Genomic DNA, 8,103 nt, shown 5'->3' with positions numbered 1-8,103 from the left:
GGTGTATTTTACATTAGGAGGACAGTGGCACAGTACATTAGGAGGACAGTGGCACAATACATTAGGAGGACAGTGGCACAGTACATTAGGAGGACAGTGGCACAGTACATTAGGAGGACAGTGGCACAGTACATTAGGAGGACAGCGGCACAGTACATTAGGAGGACAGTGGCACAGTACATTAGGAGGACAGCGGCACAGTACATTAGGAGGACAGTGGCACAATACATTAGGAGGACAGTGGCACAGTACATTAGGAGGACAGTGGCACAGTACATTAGGAGGACAGTGGCACAGTACATTTGGAGGACAGTGGCACAGTACATTAGGAGGACAGTGGCACAGTACATTTGGAGGACAGTGGCACAATACATTAGGAGGACAGTGGCACAGTACATTAGGAGGACAGTGGCACAATACATTAGGAGGACAGTGGCACAGTACATTAGGAGGACAGTGGCACAGTACATTAGGAGGGTAGTGGCACAGTACATTAGGAGGACAGTGGCACAGTACATTAGGAGGACAGTGGCACAATACATTAGGAGGACAGTGGCACAATACATTAGGAGGACAGTGGCACAATACATTAGGAGGGTAGTGGCACAATACATTAGGAGGGTAGTGGCACAATACATTAGGAGGACAGTGGCACAATACATTAGGAGGGTAGTGGCACAATACATTAGGAGGACAGTGGCACAGTACATTAGGAGGACAGTGGCACAATACATTAGGAGGACAGTGGCACAATACATTAGGAGGGTAGTGGCACAATACATTAGGAGGGTAGTGGCACAATACATTAGGAGGACAGTGGCACAGTACATTAGGAGGACAGTGGCACAGTACATTAGGAGGACAGTGGCACAGTACAATTGGAGGACAGTGGCACAGTACATTAGGAGGACAGTGGCACAGTACAATTGGAGGACAGTGGCACAGTACATTAGGAGGACAGTGGCACAGTACATTAGGAGGGTAGTGGCACAATACATTAGGAGGGCAGTGGCACAGTACATTAGGAGGACAGTGGCACAGTACATTAGGAGGACAGTGGCACAGTACATTAGGAGGACAGTGGCACAGTACAATTGGAGGACAGTGGCACAGTACATTAGGAGGACAGTGGCACAGTACATTAGGAGGACAGTGGCACAGTACATTAGGAGGACAGTGGCACAGTACATTAGGAGGACAGTGGCACAGTACATTAGGAGGACAGTGGCACAGTACATTAGGAGGACAGTGGCACAGTACATTTGGAGGACAGTGGCACAGTACATTAGGAGGACAGTGGCACAGTACATTAGGAGGACAGTGGCACAATACATTAGGAGGACAGTGGCACAGTACATTAGGAGGACAGTGGCACAATACATTAGGAGGACAGTGGCACAGTACATTAGGAGGACAGTGGCACAATACATTAGGAGGACAGTGGCACAGTACATTAGGAGGACAGTGGCACAGTACATTAGGAGGACAGTGGCACAGTACATTTGGAGGACAGTGGCACTAGGGTGACCACATTTCCTAACTGCCATTCAGGTACACTTACTTTCACAAGTGCATTTCGTCAAAGTTATACGTGAGACTGGCATTGGGCATTATATGTGGAGGCGCAGGACAGCCCCCCCCCCCCCCGACATATGTCCCTGACTTATAATGTCCCCTGTCCTTTGCCCCTCACATATAATGCCCGTGTCCTGTGCCCCTCACATATAATGCCCTCTGAGGGAGCAGGACCGGGGGCATTATATGTGAGGGGCACAGGACATGGGGTATTATATATGAGGGGCACAGGACATGGGGCATTATATGAGAGGGGTATTATATGTGAGGGGCACATGTCAGGGGGCATTATATGTGAGGGGCACATGACAGGGGGGCATTATATGTGAGGGGCACAGGACAGGGGGTATTATAAGTGATGGGCAGATGACTTTGGGTATTATAAGTAAGCGGCAAATGTCAGGGGGACATTATTTGTGCATTATATGGGCACATGACAGGGGGGCCCCTGTCATGTGCCCCTCACATATAATGCTCCCCTGACATGTGACCCTGACTTATAATTAATGCCCCCTGTCCTGTGCCCCTCACATATAATGCCCCATGGCCTGTGCCCCCCACATATAATGCCCCCCTGACATGTGCCCCTCACATATAATGCCCCCTGAGGGGGCAGGACAGGGGGCATTATATGTGAGGGGCACATGTCAGGGGGCATTATATGTGAGGGGCACAGGACATGGGGAATTATATATGAGGGGCACATGACAGTGGGGGGTCCTGTCATGTGCCCCCACATATAATGCCCCCCTGACACGTGCCCCTCACTTATAATTTGCCCCTCTCACTTATAATTTGCTCCCCCTTCCCCTTTGTCACGCCCGCCACCTTTCTCACACGCTGCGGCTGCTCCATTCCTGCAGTCAGTGAGAGCCGCGGGGTGTGAGAAAGGGGAGGGGGGAGCATGCTATAGTACACTAAGTACAGGAGGAGGGACAACAATCTCGGGGGGGGGGGGCACAGTAAATTAGAAAGGCAGTGGCACAGTACATTAGGAGGGCAGTGGCACAGTAAATTAGGGGGTCAGTGGTACAGTTCATTAGGAGAGCAGTGGCACAGTTCATTAGCAGGCAGTGGCACAGTATGTTAGCAGGGCAGTAGCACTGTACATTAGGAGAGCAGTGACACAGTACATTAGGAGGTCAGTGACACAGTACATTAGGAGGTCAGTGGCACAGTTCATTAGGAGGACAGTGGCACAGTTCATTAGGAGGGCAGTGGCACAGTACATTAGGAGAGCAGTGACACAGTACATTAGGAGGTCAGTGGCACAGTTCATTAGGAGGACAGTGGCACAGTTCATTAGGAGGGCAGTGGCACAGTTCATTAGGAGGGCAGTGGCACAGTTCTTTGAGGCATAGTGGCACAGTTTGTTATGGGAGCAGTGGCACAGTTTATTAGAGGCATAGTGGCACCGTTTATTAGGGGACAGTGGCACAGTAATTAGGGTACAGTGGCATAGTTCCTAAGGAAGGACAATGGAGCCATTCATTGGGAGAAATGGCAGAGTTTATTGGGGGTATTTTGGGTTACTTTTCTGAGAAATATCCGAAATTTTGAGGTTGTAATCTGCTTCCTGCAGACACAATGGCTAAATATAAGTATTAGGGAAATGAAAGTGACCACAAAGTATATTAGAAAGCATTGCATGTGCAACATTGTTTACATGAAACATCCCAAAATGTTTTAGGCTTTATCCTTTATTGATTAACCAAGGCTCATCTTGGAGTACATATTATACGTGCAGAGGAACGAAGAACATCTGCTAGAAAGTGGGACTGAAGTGGATCTTGCAGGTGAACACCAGATTTTAAAGAATTGTGCATAAAAAAAAAAAACTTTACATACCATAAGTGTGAACTGTCTTTTACAAAGCTGCTGGGCACTTTCTTTTTTGTGCTGCGTATTTTTGATCCATTTTTTCATGCTTGTCTCTATGTCTACCCAGTCTGTCTATTTCTGTCTAACGTTTGAAGGTTTTTTTCCTGGTCCTGTTTTCAGATATTTCCACAGTATGGAAAAACAAAGAAACTCCAGCTCGATTGCAGATCCAATAGTCACCTTTATTCACAAACAGCTACACGGATCACAGTTACATGGCAGGATGTGACGCGTTTCGGCCAGGTACTGGCCTTACTCATACTACGTATGAGTAAGGCCAGCACCTGGCCGAAACGCGTCACATCCTGCCATGTACATGTGTGCAGTCCGCACCTCCTCCGTGCTCGATATCTTGGTGATCTGATTCTACAATCTATTGCTATTTCCACAGTATGTATTGTCCTTATTTGAGACTTGCTTCAAGACAACTACTACTCTCTCCAGGACTACTAGATGTATCAGCCACTAAAATCTATAGTCAATAGGCTTTTGTTCCACTTCTGATATTTGATATGAGCCTGAATGCTTTTCTTGCCTGACTGCTGGCTGGAGTACCTATTCTGCCCTTCCATCAGTCCTAGGGGTATCAGAGTACAAGGAACCATTGTTAAGACTCATGAGACTGCTAAACTATAACTGCAACACAGCTGCATTCAAGTTAATGGGGTTGAGATATAGTTTCCTGAACATTGGGTGTCCAGGAGTGTTGTTGTGTAGGGAAACAAAACATCTCCATGGGGTTTCTGGCTAGTAAGCAGCACTTTCAACTGTATCTGCATCCTTAGGACTTGCATGCTGTTGAAAACTGTAACATAGCAGGGAGTCAGTCACTTTTGTAGGCTGTGGACTTCTTAAAAACTTTTGGGTCCCAGTTAAATCACTCCATTGCGTTAAAACACTGTTGGGAAGAGTATAGTACTAACAACAACCAACATATGTCTGAACCCTTTTTATTTTGGGAGGCAGGTAAAGCAGTTCTGCGGGGGAAGATAATAGCGTATATTACTCATCAGAAGAAGAAGGCTTCGGAACAATACTCACGTGTGTCAAACACTTTAAGACAGGCTTACACGGAATTTTTGTCTACACCGACAGAGTCTAATAAGGAGATATGGGTACAAGCTCAGCGTAGTTTTGAGGCTTCCCAGGCAGCATTAGAGACTTTCCGCTCTGACCGATTTGCGGCCGAATTCTATAAATTTGGCAACAAGTCTGGCAGACTATTAGCAAATTTGGCAAGGGGACAAAGGAGGGTGACGCCCATTAAGCCAATGGTAGATGAGAGAGGTGTGTTACAGAAGAATCCTAAGGACATAGCTGACATTCTGGGTCATTTTTATCAACAATTATACTCCAAGCAACGCAAAGATGTGGAGGGGGCTGCCTCCTTTATAAACACACTATCCCTGCCTTCCCTACACATGGATGACTTGTCTATCCTCAATGCCCCTATCTCTATGGAGGAGATAGAATCGACAATTACAAACTTGAAAAACCAGAAGGCTCCGGGTCCAGACGGATATTCTGGAGAGTTCTTTAAAATCTTAAAAGATAAACTTAGTTTACCCTTGCAAAATGTTTATAATACTATTCTATCCACAGGTCATTTGCCGCAATCGAGCAACATGGCTTATATAAAGGTTTTACATAAAGAGGGTAAGGACCCTTCCATGCCCGGTGCATACCGCCCAATATCGCTAATCAATGTGGATATAAAAATTCTAGCTAAGCTGCTAGCAGATAGATTAGCTTTGGTCATGCACACACTAATTGGACCCCACCAGGTAGGCTTTATTAAAAATAGAGCAGCAGTTTACAATATTAGGACTGTTCTGGCGGTGCAGGGAGCGGTTACTTCACAGCCTTACTCCAGCCAGGTCCCGGCTTTGCTAGCATTGGATGCGGAAAAAGCATTTGACCGCGTTGACTGGGCCTGACTGGACATGGTATTAGACACAGCTGGCATCCAGGGACAATTTGGATCCTTTTTAAGGGCATTCTATTCTGCCCCGGTGTCTAGGGTACATTTGTCAGGTTTTCTCTCTGCTCCTTTCCCCCTCCAGCGAGGTACAAGACAAGGATGTCCCTTATCGCCCCTCCTTTTCAATTTAACTTTGGAGCCATTGGCACAATATTTCTTACAGACCCAGGTGTATCAGGGAATTAGAGTGGGATCCACGGAGGTAAAAGTTAGCTGCTTTGCAGACGACACATTGTTGTATTTGAATCAGCCGGAGACACAACTGGGAGGGGTCTTTAGGGCTCTAGATATGTTTGGGTCGTACTCGGGTTACAGAGTTAATGTGAACAAATGTCAATTATTGTTCTTGGGGAATACCCCGTCCTTGCCTCTGCAGGTTCCGTCAGTCCAGGTGGCCAGACAACATATCACCTATCTCGGGATTAAGATTGGACGTACCCCCCTGTCACTTTATAACAAATTATCCCCCACTCATTAACAAAATAGACAGGGAACTGCAACACTGGAGCAAGCTGCCTTTGTCCCTCTCAGGTAGAACACAGCTCATGATGATGAGTTTCTCTAAACTCTTATATATGTTACAGACGATTCCACTGCTTCTACGACATATTGATGTCAGGAAATTGCAAGCCATCTTTACAAAATTTATCTGGTCAAATAAAAGGCCTAGGGTAGCATATGACACTCTGTGTTTGGCGAAGGGGATGGGGGGATTACGTATTCCTAATGCACGTCTATATAATTTAGCGGCCTTTTTCGCCATGTGCGGGACTGGATATTTGACACATCTTATTTTTCAAGTACCAAATTGGAGGAGGAGTTATGTCCTATAGGTAATCTCAGAATACTATTTCATCTGGCCTACAGAGATATCCCATCTCAGATAAGGAAAAATGTTTTATTTAGTGATACTCTGGCCACCTGGAAGACGTTGAGAAAATCATATGGGCTACCGTGGTGCCTCTCTAGATTCTATAGTTTATGGCATGCACCAGCGTTGAAACATTGCTTCAGTAACCCGGTTCGTAGGATATGGGAGGACAGACGTATAATTTCCTTTGGGGATTTTCTTGACAATAGAGATGGGATTCTTTTAAGTTGGGAGGTCTTTAGAGAGAAATATGTTCTTCCAAACTCACATCATTGGTTCTATAATCAGCTATGTTCATATTTTGGCAGTCTGGTCCGAAGCTATAGATCAGTAGAAAAACGAGGGAAATTTTGCACGCTCATGGGTACCTCCGCAAGTCATAAATCCTTATCACTCATCTACACAAACATCAGGGATGTAGTGTTAAGAGGGGCGGAAGAGAAGGCGCTTGTAAAATGGTCTACCCACATTGATGACCCGGATTTACAGTCCCATATACGAGAAGGTCTTTTAGCGGTAGGCAATTCTACTCCGAGTTCACAGCTTCAAGAAATACACTGGCGTATCATTCATAAGGCAACATATGCATTCAACTGGAAAGGCACTCCCCCTCCCCCTCCGTATTTGGACCATTGTCCCACATGTCACTTACCCACAGCAGATTTGTGGCATTGCCTATGGGAGTGCCCACGAGTGCGTGAATTATGGAACAAAGTCAGGTCATTAATTCTCACAGTTTGGAGCCTTAGGCTCGCTCCCTCCCACACCGGAGCCATATCTATTTCATTATTTACCTACACGAGAATCGAATCCTCCAGACAGAGGAAAACTGACTAAGAGCCTACATATCTTACTTTTGGTCACCAAGCTGTGCCTACTTAGACATTGGCTTACTCCCACGTAGTGTTGAGCGGCATAGGCCATATTCGAATTCGCGAATATTCGCGAATATATGGACGAATATTCGTCATATTCGCGAATATTCGCATATTCGTAATATTCTCGTTTTATTTTCGCACATGCGAATATTCGCGGGTGCGAAAATTTACATATGCGAAAATTTGCATGTACAATAACTTAACATAAGCTGAAATTCGCATATGCGAAAATTAGCATATACAAATTTTCGCATATACGAAAATTCGCACGAAAAGTCTCACACAGTAGTATTAGAGCCTTCTTACACCACATAAGCTGGAAGCAGAGAGGGATGATCACTGTGATGTGTACTGTGAAAAAAAAAAAACAAAAAAAAACGAATATTAGTAATTACGAATATATAGCGCTATATTCGCGAATATTCGCGAATTCGCGAATATGCGATATTCGCGAATAAAATTCCAATTGCGAATATTCGTGAGCAACACTACTCCCACGCTCCCTACTATAGCTGAAATACTGAAGGAACTGCACTGTATAGTACATAGGGAATTATTACTAGCTATACGGAATTCTGAGTTGCACGCTAAAAAGTTCTTTCAGAAATGGAGGGCCTATTTACACTATCTACCAGACGAGAGTGAGCGACACAGGATAGTGACATATTTTGCATCTACCACATGGTACAGCCTGGAACTTTTGAAGAGAACATTGGGGAATCTAGCTCTCCCACCTGATAGGCTTGCTGGTAATGTCACACACTGAAATATGAGCGGTATGCTAATCTATGATGTATATGAATATCAGCATACGACATAGATGTTCTTTTGTATTCATGCATTCTCTTTTTCACATTATGTGGGGAAATATGTTTTGCCTCTTTTTTTTTTCCCTGTTTTTGTTGTAGATTGATAGC

The sequence above is a fragment of the Hyla sarda genome, chromosome 12 (genome assembly GCF_029499605.1).
Source record: "Hyla sarda isolate aHylSar1 chromosome 12, aHylSar1.hap1, whole genome shotgun sequence".
Lineage (NCBI taxonomy): Eukaryota > Metazoa > Chordata > Amphibia > Anura > Hylidae > Hyla > Hyla sarda.
The sequence above is the reverse complement of the archived record's forward strand: the minus strand, read 5'-3'. Positions refer to the sequence as shown.